Source organism: Ascaphus truei, chromosome 5 (assembly GCF_040206685.1).
Source record: "Ascaphus truei isolate aAscTru1 chromosome 5, aAscTru1.hap1, whole genome shotgun sequence".
Taxonomy (NCBI): Eukaryota; Metazoa; Chordata; class Amphibia; order Anura; family Ascaphidae; genus Ascaphus; species Ascaphus truei.
The window spans coordinates 193,127,375-193,140,384 of NC_134487.1; the positions used below are offsets into that span (position 1 = coordinate 193,127,375).

Consider the following 13,010-nt stretch of genomic DNA (forward strand, 5'->3'; position numbering starts at 1 on the left):
AAACGCGGGAAGGGAAACAAAGGGCCATAAACATGTTAATGCAATTCACCCTTTCCCTCCCGACCTGATCCCAGTGTATGTGTTGGGTGCACACACTGTAAGGGGAAAAATACATATAACCAGGGGAGATACAGTTTGCAATGAGGCAGGGGAATAAAAACACTATTAAACATTATAACAGTTAACCCCTCTCCTCCCATATGATGGTGGGAGTGGCCCTGTGGTGTGTAACCCCTTTATTACTGGGCCCACCCCTCTCTCCATCGCAACACTTATCCTTTGAGAAATTTAGACAATTTACTCAGAGCTGAAACTTCTCAAATGGGACTGAATCTCATGTGAATCACACAAGATGGAACTGATGAATCTGATGAATCTTAGATGAATCTGACGAATCTCACCTGTGTCAGGGCTTTTCAAACCTCTGGTGTCCAGGCCCCAGAAAACCTGCAGCCCAATCAAAAAACCGTAGCAACCTCCTAGGGACCAATCTAAAACACTCATACAGGGTTTCCCACACCTGAGCATTTTCCCTGGGCAGGTGAAATATCCCCCTCTGCCCCTTCGCCGCCCCACGGTGCGGGGCTCCACAGCGACTAGCTGTTTAGCAGTGGGTGTTAGGTTTCCCTGTGTCAGGCCAAAATATGGGTGCTCTATAATAATGGCAGGCCACATTTGGCCTCACACCTTTGGCATCTCTTAGCCCTTTCAAGTATGGCCCCTGGATAGATACAGCGGAGCCAAGCTTGGTAACCCTCTGTGCCTTCCAGAATCCATGATAATACCAATATGCATATATATGTGGAATGAACACAAAGAAATAAACTGTAAACAACATAAAGGGAAATCAAGTATATAATATAACCAAATAATAATAATTTGATAAACCACATTTTTAATAACTATAAAAGAAAAATAATGACATTATCTTACAGAAAATGGGCTAATTGCCAATCAATATTCAAACCCATAGGGAAGCGTGTTTGGAGAATAAAAATCCAATACGCTTCCCTACGGTTCAATAGATTGATACGATCACCTCCTCTAGGTCTATTATTAACTAATTCAATGCCCAGGAAGGAGAAATTCCTGGTACCTCCCTTACCACATTCGGAGAGGTGTTTGGAAACAGGATGATTAGTGTCTTTCAATCTTATGAGTCTTAAATGCTCTAATATACTGACCTTTAGAGCTCTAATCGTTCTTCCCACATATCTTTTGCCGCAGCCACATGTTATGAGGTATACAACCAATTGACTTTTACAATTTATGAAATTATTGATGTAAAATTCCTTAATATGACTTTTGTCATCATCATGTGACTGCGGCAAATTATCCCGGGAAAAACTCTTGGCTGGCTTCATATGTCTACAAACGCTACAGGAACCACATTTGAAAGAACCCCTGGTAATAAAGGATTTATCAATCCTAGGAGTAATTAGGTCACTTGGGGAAACATATGATCCAATGATTCTCGCCCTACGGTACATAAATGCAGGACCAGAATCAGTATACTTTTTAAGCACAGGGTCCATAGATAAAACATTCCAATGTTTGGAAATAATAGATTTAATTTTTCCACTTTGTTTATTGAACTGTGAGATAAATAATGGACATTTATTATTGGATTTTGCAGATCTATTTGTACCATGCTTGTTCACATATTTCTCCGTATGAGCACCAAGGTGAGAATCCCCCTGACCAGGGAGGCTGCGAGGGACCCCCTCCCCCTCCCACTTGGAACCGGTACCCACATATAACAGACAAGTAATGACAGACTCAGTTTGGAGGTATAAAAGGCCGCGGATTTGTTTATTAACAATAATACTGGAGTAAGCGCTAGTCCATGCCAGAGTGGGGTCAGAGGGTCAGCCAGGCCTTGGCCTGCTGCCCCCGTACCCGGCCGACCACTAAAGAGCCGGCCGTTGTCGCGAGTGTGTTCCCGGGTGTCACGTTCACTTGACCCCGCCCATTCGCTCCTACCCCCGGGCGACGCCCGCCCCGAGCCCATCTGGCAAGGACAAGCACTTACCCCCGAACTGCCGCCGCGACAGTGGCAAAACGACCAACTGGACCCTCCTGAAGGAACTTCAGTCCTTTGTTTCTCGGGAGGTCTTTGGACTCTGCCCTGTAAAATATGATGGTACATGTTACAGCTTACAGGCAGTATTGACAGCTTATCACCAAGGGAATTGTAACTACTCCTCGGAGGGGCCGGGGGGCAAGCATCTGCCCCCGACTGTGTTTGCTAACGGGATGGGTGGGTGGGAATTTAGTCGCAGGCCGGGAGCAGAATGGAAGATTCGGCTCCCGGCTGCCTCTTTGAAGCCTCCCTTGCCCTGTCCCCCCCCCCAGGGGCCGCGACGGTGACCCAGAGATCCTAGTGAGGTGAGGGGGGAGGGGGCTCGCCCCCTGGTCATGCGCTTCCCTCGCCTAATTGGCTGGAGGGATTGCTTGACCAGGGAGGCTGCGAGGGACCCCCTCCCACTTTGAACCGGTACCCACATATAACAGACAAGTAATGAAAGACTCTGTTTGGAGGTATAAAAGGCCGCGGATTTGTTTATTAACAATAATACTGGAGTAAGCACTAGTCCATGCCAGAGTGGGGTCAGAGGGTCAGCCAGGCCTTGGCCTGCTGCCCCCGTACCCGGCCGACCCCTAAAGAGCCGGCCTTTGTCGCAAGTGGGTTCCCGGGTGTCACGTTAGCTTGACCCTGTCCATTCGCTCCTACCCCCGGGCGACGCCCGCCCCGAGCCCATCTGGCAAGGACAAGCACTTACCCCCGATCTGCCGCCGAGAAAGTGGCAAAATGACCAACTGGACCCTCCTGAAGGAACTTCAGTCCTTTGTTTCTCGGGAGGTCTTCGGACTCTGCCCTGTAAAATATGATGGTACATGTTACAGCTTACTGTACAGGCAGTATAGACAGCTTATCAACAAGGGAATTGTAACTACTCCTCGGAGTGGCCGGGGGGCAAGCATCTGCCCCCGACTGTGTTTGCTAACGGGATGGGTGGGTGGGAATTTAGTCGCAGGCCGGGAGCAGAATGGAAGATTCGGCTCCCGGCTGCCTCTTTGAAGCCTCCCTTGCCCTGTCCCCCACCCCCCAGGGGTCGCGACGGCGACCCAGAGATCCTAGTGAGGTGAGGGGGGAGGGGGCTTGCCCCCTGGTCATGGGCTTCCCTCGCCTTATTGGCTGGAGGGATTGCTTGACCAGGGAGGCTGCGAGGGACCCGCTCCCCCTCCCACTTGGAACCAGTACCCACATATAACAAACAAGTAATGACAGACTCAGTTTGGAGGTATAAAAGGCCGCGGATTTGTTTATTAACAATAATACTGGAGTAAGCGCTAGTCCATGCCAGAGTGGGGTCAGAGGGTCAGCTAGGCCTTGGCCTGCTGCCCCCGTACCCGGCCGACCACTAAAGAGCCGGCCGTTATCGCGAGTGTGTTCCCGGGTGTCACGTTCGCTTGACCCCGCCCATTCACTCCTACCCCCGGGCGACGCCCGCCCCGAGCCCATCTGGCAAGGACAAGCACTTACCCCCGAACTGCCGCTGCGACAGTGGCAAAACGACCAACTGGACCCTCCTGAAGGAACTTCAGTCCTTTGTTTCTCGGGAGGTCTTTGGACTCTGCCCTGTAAAATATGATGGTACATGTTACAGCTTACAGGCAGTATTGACAGCTTATCACCAAGGGAATTGTAACTACTCCTCGGAGGGGCCGGGGGGCAAGCATCTGCCCCCGACTGTGTTTGCTAACGGGATGGGTGGGTGGGAATTTAGTCGCAGGCCGGGAGCAGAATGGAAGATTCGGCTCCCGGCTGCCTCTTTGAAGCCTCCCTTGCCCTGTCCCCCCCCCCAGGGGCCGCGACGGTGACCCAGAGATCCTAGTGAGGTGAGGGGGGAGGGGGCTCGCCCCCTGGTCATGCGCTTCCCTCGCCTAATTGGCTGGAGGGATTGCTTGACCAGGGAGGCTGCGAGGGACCCCCTCCCACTTTGAACCGGTACCCACATATAACAGACAAGTAATGAAAGACTCTGTTTGGAGGTATAAAAGGCCGCGGATTTGTTTATTAACAATAATACTGGAGTAAGCACTAGTCCATGCCAGAGTGGGGTCAGAGGGTCAGCCAGGCCTTGGCCTGCTGCCCCCGTACCCGGCCGACCACTAAAGAGCCGGCCGTTGTCGCGAGTGTGTTCCCGGGTGTCACGTTCACTTGACCCCGCCCATTCGCTCCTACCCCCGGGCGACGCCCGCCCCGAGCCCATCTGGCAAGGACAAGCACTTACCCCCGAACTGCCGCCGCGACAGTGGCAAAACGACCAACTGGACCCTCCTGAAGGAACTTCAGTCCTTTGTTTCTCGGGAGGTCTTTGGACTCTGCCCTGTAAAATATGATGGTACATGTTACAGCTTACTGTACAGGCAGTATAGACAGCTTATCAACAAGGGAATTGTAACTACTCCTCGGAGTGGCCGGGGGGCAAGCATCTGCCCCCGACTGTGTTTGCTAACGGGATAGGTGGGTGGGAATTTAGTCGCAGGCCGGGAGCAGAATGGAAGATTCGGCTCCCGGCTGCCTCTTTGAAGCCTCCCTTGCCCTGTCCCCCACCCCCCAGGGGTCGCGACGGCGACCCAGAGATCCTAGTGAGGTGAGGGGGGAGGGGGCTTGCCCCCTGGTCATGGGCTTCCCTCGCCTTATTGGCTGGAGGGATTGCTTGACCAGGGAGGCTGCGAGGGACCCCCTCCCCCTCCCACTTGGAACCGGTACCCACATATAACAAACAAGTAATGACAGACTCAGTTTGGAGGTATAAAAGGCCGCGGCTTTGTTTATTAACAATCATAATACTGGAGTAAGCACTAGTCCATGCCAGAGTGGGGTCAGAGGGTCAGCCAGGCCTTGGCCTGCTGCCCCGTACCCGGCCGACCCCTAAAGAGCCGGCCGTTGTCGCGAGTGGGTTCCCGGGTTTCACGTTCGCTTGACCCCGCCCATTCGCTCCTACCCCCGGGCGATGCCCGCCCAAAGCCCATCTGGCAAGGACAAGCACTTACCCCCGAACTGCCACCACTCACGGCTCTATTTAAACCTCCTTAAATTAGACCGTGCCGCCAACAACGCTAAGACCTTCTCCAGCCCCTCCTGCAAATCATTGTTGAACAAGTCCGCCCCTATCTCAGATAAGTGTGTGCCGTTGGCCCGAAACAGGCCGATTGACTTGTAGTCGAACTCGGGATGGGTGATCTGCCATCCCCCACACTGCGTCACAAACTTTCCCACCATCTTGTTCAATTTGACCTGCGCTCGGTCGATGGCGCCCGGTGCCCTTGCACCTCTCCACACTATCCTGCACACTATGTCCGACCAAACTATCTGTACTCCTGGCCAACGGGCGAGTATGAGGGCTAGGTCGTGTTTTATTGAATTAACCAGCTCGAAGTAGCGTCGAGCGGCCAGATCGCTGCCCCCGACGTGGAGGAGCAGGATCTGTGGCGCCCTCCTATCCCTACCCATCACCATTAGCCGCAGGAGCAACTGAGCCCACCGCAGCCCCCTGCCTCCCCCCATACCACATTTGCCTGCTCCACTCGCAACCCGAGGTTTGCCCCGCAAGGGTGTATGACGGCCCGCTTCTCTGCCCAGTGTATAAGCGAGTCTACGATTATCCAAGTGGTTGTGGCATCTGTGAAGGCATAAAGGGGATGAGGGGGTTTATCGAAGCACGTTAAATCCCAGATAATGCGGGCCTGATATAGGACCGGTATCTGTTAGACTTCCATCGCCCTATCTTTTGGATCGCAGCTACTGACAGCCCCGCGCGTGATGCCTCCGTTGCCGCCCCAATCCGGAACGAATGCATCTCGTATTGTGCCTCGTCGAGACCCTGGTGTCTTAGGCACATGCGGAAAATCCGCAGGTGCTGGAATCTAGATAACGGTACCCCGTCCACGTGAAGGAGCAGGGGGCCCTGACCGTCTGGCCTGCATGCCAAGTATTCCGTGAGCGTGCTCACTGGGCAAAAATTGGTCCCTCATAGCCCTAGCAAAGATATCCACGCTCCCTTTCCCCGCTGGTCTGTTTTTGACCTTTTAATGTGTAGTTTTACCCATCCTTCCCCTAAGACTATGTCTTCAAACTGCATCCCTCCCTCGCCTTTGCGCAACGCGCACACCAGCTCCCCGGCTCGCAGTGCTGCGAAGAAGGCCAATGCAAACGTCAGCCGGAAAAGTTTCGCCTCGAAACCTGATAGGCACACTCTGTCTGTGGCCTGCATTAAGCCTACTAATATCGCTGGTGTCAATGGCCTTCTGCTGTCATTTGCCGCCGTCCCCTTTGTTAACCCCGCTAGCACCCTTTTGACGATAAACGCCTTCGTTGGGTCCCCCTTGCCCTCTAGCTGCAAAAAGAAGGAGACCCCTGTCAATTTTTTCCCTATGGATCCTCCAGCTAAACCCCTTGCCCTTAAGTTTAGGACAAATGATAGAAAGGTCCCAACTCCCAATACGCCAAGACCCAATTCCCCTGCCAGACTTTGATAATCGCTCCACGCTGCCGAATAGGCCCGCCACGGACCCGGAGCCAGCGATGATCGTATCAACGAGGTTACTGGGTCGTCGCCAGCTCCCACAGGTCTGCAGGGCATGGACTGCCGATTGGGTCCGCCTCGGGGGCCAGTCTCCGAGACAGCGCCATCTGTAACCGGGATAAGGCATCAGCAATGTTATTCGCCACCCCCGGGACATGTCGAGCCTTGAACGCAATGTTCAATTGCAAGCATGCCAGTACGAAACTGCGCAGAAGGGACAGCACCGGCGGGGAGCGTGAACCGAAATTGTTCACGGCTTCCACTACCCCCATGTTATCTGTCCAAAAAATGACTTGCTAATTCGCGAATAAGGGACCCCACAGGCGCACTGCGACGAGCAAGGGAAATAATTCCAAGAACGCCAAGTTCTTAATGAGCGGCGTCTCCCGCCAGTGGAGAGGCCACTGCTCCGCGCACCATGCCCCATTGAGGTAGGCCCCAAAACCGACTGACCCTGAAGCGTCTGCAAACAACTGTAATTCTGTGTTGTTGGCTGGGGGACCTCGCCACAAGGTTCTGCCGTTATAATCCTTTAAAAAACGCAGCCACACCGCCAAGTCCTTTTGGATTTCGGCGGTGACGCGGATGAAGTGGTCGGGTCGTCTCACCCCGACCGTTGCTGCGGAGAGGCGCCTGGTGAACACCCTTCCTGCCGGCATTACGCGTGCTGCAAATACTAAGTGGCCTAGCAGAGCCTGGAAGTGCCTCAATGATGTTTTCTTGAGGGCTATGAATTCATGGAGAAGCCTGCTAAGGGCGACCAGCTTCTCCAGAGGGAGCCTGTACTCCATCGTCTCCGAGTCGATTTCTATGCCCAAAAAGGTAAGAGTGGTTGTTGGACGCACCGTCTTTTCGTCGGCCAAAGGAACGCCGAACTCACGCGCCAAGGCTGAAAATTCAAACAGCCACCTAGCGCATAAGTCTGAACCCCTGGGGCCAACAAAAAGGAAGTCGTCCAAGTAGTGCATAACCCCCGCTGCCTGCACCCTCTTCCGGGCCACCCATTCTAGGAAGGTGCTAAATGTCTCGAAATAAAAACAAGTAAGCGCACATCCCATTGGCAAGCATAAATCTACGTCGTACTGCCCCTCGAGCATGCAGCCTAGCAAATGGAAGCACTCGAGGTGGACTGGCAAGAGTCTGAAGGCCTATTTGATGTCAGCTTTTGACATTAAATCCCCTACTCCCATCCTTTCCACCAGCGCTGCGGCTTGATCGAAGTTCGTGTAAGACACCGAACACAACTCCCGGTCAATACTGTCGTTTACTGACGACCCCTCGGGGTAGGATAGGTGTTGTATCAACCTATACGCCCCGGCCTCTTTTTTGGGGACCACGCCCAATGGGGAAATCCTGAGATTAGGTAAGGGAGGGGACTCGAAGGGGCCAGCCATCCTCCCCAGTTCGACTTCCTTCCAGACTTTCTCCCTAGCTACATCCCCGTGTGTCCTGACCGATTTCAAGTTCCGACTAAATTCTGATCCCGCTTGATACTCAAACGGAATCCTAAACCCCTCGTTAAACCCAGCTAAGAGTAGCTGGGCTGCTTCCCTATTGCGATACCTTGCTAGCCACGGTGCCAAATTGGCGACGATTATTGGTGTCGCTGCCCTCGCGTCCAAACTTCCGCCCTGCGCCCCTCCCCCTGCGACCACCCTTCTTAAAACACTTTGCCTGGGCCTGGCGGCCGCTGCAAAAGGAGCAGATGTGTTGGAAACGGCAGTTGTCGTACGTGCAGTTGGACTGGTTAAACGGCCAACAGACGCCCGAGTTGGTGCGTGGCGACTGGCTACTCCCTGGTACGTTATTCCGCCATGCCCCCCTACCTCCGGTGCCGCTCCCTCGAAAGGAATCTGCCCCGCCCCCAGACACAAACTGCAAATAAAGGTTGATGTCCTTGATGTTCCAAGGTATCACTTCCTCTTGGGCCTTCATTGATTGCCTAAAGCATTGGTCATATGTCCACCAACCCGTTCCCCCATAAGTGTGGTGTGCCTCCTCGATCATGTCGTGATAAGTAAAGAGCGAGGCGCATGCCTGGGAATCCTTCTCCCCAATTACTCCAACCAGGATAACAAATGCCTTTGACCAATTGCGAAAGGTGTGTGGGAAAAGCCTCTTTTCCACATCCTCCTTCTTCGCTTCCCCCGTCTTTGAGGACGCAGCCAACGCCTCCCTGTAGCCTGGTAGCAGAGATAATATATCTACGTATTCCCCGGCCCATATCTTGTCCTTCACCTCTTTCAGCAAGTGCAAGCCCACTGAGCTAGGTCTGGATGTATAAGAGACCTTATATGCCGCATCGGGCATCCTCTTCTCCTTGGCTAGCTCCTCTGAGGCGGGTAAGCCTGAGGAAGGGGAAGCGTGGAGGATGGTGATTCCACTTGCCCGGCCTGCCCACTTGCCCCTAGAGGTGTGTTGTTAACCGCTTGCGGTTGACCCGCGGCCATTTCCGCTGCTGGTACTATAGGCGCCGCTTTCACTGGTGCCACCCCCGATGCTGGCGCTACAACTCTCGCTATAGCTGGAGCTATCGCCGCTGCTGACGCGATTAGCATTGCTAGAACTGGTGCTGCGCTTATCGCTGGTGTCACTACTGTTGTTGGTGACTCTGCCAGCGCGGGTGTCGTCACCCCAATGTGACTCCCTGCGCTCGCCGACGCCCCTGACCCTGCGTCAATGTGCGCCACTAAAGGGGATAGGGCCTGCCTTATGCCCAACAACGCTGCCTCCATGAGCTGCGCACCAGTACACCGGGGAGATTCGCCCGCTATCACTTGAGGGGGGGCGCAAACCACTAGTCTCTTGTGCGGGGAACTCCCGCTGGCTACCCCTTTGTCATTTTTCGCTGGACGTTTACCTTTCTTTGACCGCTTTTTTGCCAGACTGAGGGTTGTCCCAGGTGGCGTTGCCGGCCACCTATCGGGAACCGCTATGGCTGCCTCCTCCCACCGGTCTCTGTTATCGAGTCTCCCCTTGTGACCGCATGCTGTCGACGCCCCATCATCCACCCTGTATGGTGATGGTGCCCACGCCTCAGCCGCATGCTGCTGAGCCGACCCTGTGCCGGACGCTGCCTCCCTGATGCCTGAAATGAGAGAATGGGGAAGCCTGCCCGCTGGCTTGTCTGTGACCGGTGATGGTCTTTGAAACCTCTGTGTTGACATGTCCCCTGGCACCGATGACCTGGGTCGCCGCCCTGCTTGCGGACTTATGCCCTGCCATTGCGGTGTGTCCCTTCCGTTTCCTTGTCCTGCCGCATGGCGCACAACCTGGCTGGGGGCGCCCTCATCACTTGATGAGGGCCACGCGTCCTCACATGCGTGACCGTGTCGACCTTGTCCGCTCAACAAATCCTGCCCGCCAGCCTGACCTTGTCCGCTCACATGACCTTGTCCGCTCACATGACCTTGGCCATCACCCGCTCCGTGCATAAGCATCAACAGCTGCCTCTGGAACCAGCCTTCTTCCTTGCTTCGCGCATCAGCCTGTAGTTGTATGATTTTGTCTACAAAAGACATTCTGATTGATGTGCTAAGTGACGTGGAAATGTGATTTCAAATTTGAGTGATTGAAATATGTGTTCCGTCTACTGGGTTGTCATGTGAGTATGGGAAGTATCGAGGGTCGATGGAGGCGATTCCAATCCGGATGAAAATTGAATTGTTACTTGCACCAAGTACCGAAACTGACTGAAAGAAACATGAATTGATAATGTTATCATCGATACGTGGAACATCCTGATAACAGAAGAGGGGAGTTAGGCCTGTTATTTGTAACCGCCCTTTGACCCCCTCCCGCATGCATAACTGCTATACCAGCAATTTTTTTTTTTTTTTTTTTTTTTTTAGGGAGGCGGGTAATCTATGGGGCCATGCGCTGAATAGGAAGTGGGATTCTGGTACCATACATGGGCCATGCCCTGACAGGAAGTGGGATTATCTGCACCCTCCCTGGCCATGCGCTGAAAAGGAAGTGGGATTACCCATACCATACCAGGGCCATGCGGCCATGTGCTGAACAGGACGCGGGACTACCCATACCATACCAGGGCCATGCGGCCATGTGCTGAACAGGACGCGGGATTACCCATACCCTACCAGGGCCATGCGCTGAACAGGGAGTGGGTTTACCCATACAATAGCCGGGCCATGCGGCCATGTGCTGAATAGGAAGTGGGGTTACCCATACAATAGCAGGGCCATGCGCTGAACAGGAAGTGGGGTTACCCATCCAATAGTAGGGGCCATGTGCTGCACAGGATGTGGGATTACCCATACAATAGTAGGGCCATGTGCTGAACAGGAAGTGGGATTACCCATACCATACCAGGGCATGCGCTGAACGGGAAGTGAGATTAACCCCTACACGCGTTATACCCTAAATGCAGCATATACCTACCGTATACCCCGCATAATCTTGGATGTAGTATCTAACGCTGGACCAATACAGCAGATGACCCCCAAAGGCAGTGTACACACACCATATGCTCCACAAAACGGCCCGTAACCACGCATGCAGTATATACGCCCTATAATCCAAACCCAGCATGTAACCACGCATGTGGTATACAGTATAAACCCTATATTCGGGACCCAGCACGTAACCATGAATGCAGTATATACGCTGTATCCTTTGAAACCGCAGATAACCTCGAATGCAGTCTATAAACACTATATAGTTAAAATACAGCGCGTAACCACGAACGCAGTATATACACCGCACGTAACCTCAAATGCAGTATATATACCATATAATCCAAATACAGCCCGCAACCACGACTGCGGAACTGTATATACCCTATATACCAATGTAACCCAGTTACAGCACATTATAACATCGAATGCAGCATACAGTATATACCCCATATAATCCAAATACAGCACGTAACCATGAATGCAGTATATACACTATATACGCCCTGTAACCCAATTACCGCACATTGCAACGTCGGATGCAGCCCTATACACACCCTATAATCCGAATACCGAACGTAACTACGAGTGCAGAATATATACCCTATATACTGTACACCATGTAACCCCATTACAGCACCTTGTAACCTCGAATGCAGTATATATATACACACCCTATAATCCAAATACAGCACGTAGCCATGAATCCAGTATATACACTATATACACCATGTAGCCCAATTGCAGCGCATTGTACCCTCGAATGCAGTATATATACCATTTATTTTATTTATTTATAAAATATTTTACCAGGAAGTAATACATTGAGAGTTACCTCTCGTTTTCAAGTATGTCCTGGGCACAGAGTAAAACAAATAATACATGTAATCTAACTACCGCACGTAACCACGAATGCAGTACACACACTATATTCACCATGTAATCCAATTACAGCAAATTGTACCTCGAATGCAGCGTATATGCCTCATACCCCAAATACAACGCATTATAACCACACTGAGGTGTATACACTTTATGCCCCACATACCGCCCGTTATCGCCACGAATGCGGTATGCAGCGACCCCCCACGGCTATTCTAGCATTGATATAACTTTATTCAACGTTGAAAGAAACATGCATTGGTAACAGGGCAATAACGGTGTTAACGGCAACTATGCTACTATGCTCCAGACAGCCTCCCACCAAGACCCTGTGGTGGTTAATAGACGCCACACGCGGTCACTGGGTGTCCCATGCTCAGCCCTGTGCTTAATCCTCCCTGCGCCAGCTCGTCCCCCGCGCTGCTGCCGGGAGGGAGGACAGAGTGACCTGGCAGCAGGGAGAGATGGAGCCCGCTGAGGCTGTGCGAAGCTACCGCGACATCCCACGCCTCCTGCTGAAGATACACCATGTAACCCAATTACCATATACACACCCTATAATCCAGTGTATACCACATAAGCCAAATACACGCTGCTGCTGCGTGCGAGGGAACTTCCAGACGGAGCGCCACTGGGGGGGACCCGCACGATAAGAACCGTGGGGGGGGGGTTGTTGTGCCTCTCCTCGCCCTCCCCGTTCCCCCCTGGCCCCCCCTCCCCACCCGCCGAGCGGGCCAGCCACAGAGGCTGATTGAGGGAGAGCCACACGGTAAGGGGATCCCCGCTGGCTATTCCCTGGTACCGGCAAGGGGATCCCCCCGTTACCCGGTGGCCCCCCTACCCGCCCGCAGAGCGGGCCAGCCACAGGGGCAGATGGGGGGAGAGCCACGTGGCAAGGGGATCCCCACTGGTTATTACAATTAAATAAATAATAAAATATATCCCGGTACCGGCAAGGGGGTCCCCCCGCTCCCCGGAGGCCCCCCTCCCTGCCTGTCGAGCAGGCCAGCCACAGAGGCTGAGGGAGGGAGCACCACGCGGTAGGGGTATCCCCACTAGCTAACCCCTGGCACCGGCAAGAGGATCCCCCCCATTTGCCGGAGGCCCCCCTCCCCGC

At 53.3% G+C, this 13,010-nt stretch overlaps 1 protein-coding gene across 3 annotated transcripts in view; it reads left to right on the forward strand.

Moving 5' to 3' along the window:
* The window catches only part of PKD2L2 (polycystin 2 like 2, transient receptor potential cation channel), a 1,160,187-nt gene that overhangs the window by 343,131 nt on the left and 804,046 nt on the right, over positions 1 to 13,010 (forward strand). The gene's annotated exons all lie outside the window — the stretch shown is intronic.